Here is a 769-nt window from a genome sequence, read left to right as displayed (position 1 = left end):
CGGTCAGTAGGCCAGAGTGGGAAGCACACGCTTTAGGGGCAAAACAAACCTGGGCTTGTGTGACCTTGAACAGATAACTTAAACTCTGAGCCTTAACTTTCTTAAAAGTACAATGGAGATATTTTTCATCTAATAACAATGCTTATCTTTAAGGGCTCACTGAATCGTTCTACAAATGAAATGTATCCGGTGCTATGCTAGCCACTAGCTTTCAACACTAAACAAGTTAAGTTGCCTACTCTCCAGAACACATGTTGTAGTAGATTATGAGTTCAGTATGTAAAACATCTTATCCTGAATCTAGGAGAGTCCAGAACAGAATCAGTAGCTGCTTGGTAAATGACAGCTATTTTCATTATTACCCAGTCGCTAAGAACTTTAAATTTACACTATGAATATTTACCTGTACCAACCTTCTTCCTCCCGGACCTCAGTTCAGGCCCTTATTATTTCATGCCTGATTTATTTGTTGGAATTTCTCTCCTTCTGCTATAAATTGAATGTTTGGGTCCTTCTCCCCCCAAAATTCATATGTTAAAACCAAATCCCCAGTGTGATGGTATTTGGTGGTGTGGGCTTTGGGATGTGATCAGGTCATGAGGGTGGGGCCTTTTGAATGGGATTTGTGCCCTTAAAAAAGGGATGCCAGGAGCCCCCTGGCCTCTCCCACCACGTAAAGACACAGCAAGAAGACAGCCATCTTTGAACCAGGAACACTCTGGTTTAGACTCTGCCAACACCTTGACTTGGGACTTTCTAGTCCCCAAAA

The sequence above is a fragment of the Suricata suricatta genome, chromosome 14, assembly GCF_006229205.1.
Source record: "Suricata suricatta isolate VVHF042 chromosome 14, meerkat_22Aug2017_6uvM2_HiC, whole genome shotgun sequence".
Lineage (NCBI taxonomy): Eukaryota > Metazoa > Chordata > Mammalia > Carnivora > Herpestidae > Suricata > Suricata suricatta.
The sequence above is the reverse complement of the archived record's forward strand: the minus strand, read 5'-3'. Positions refer to the sequence as shown.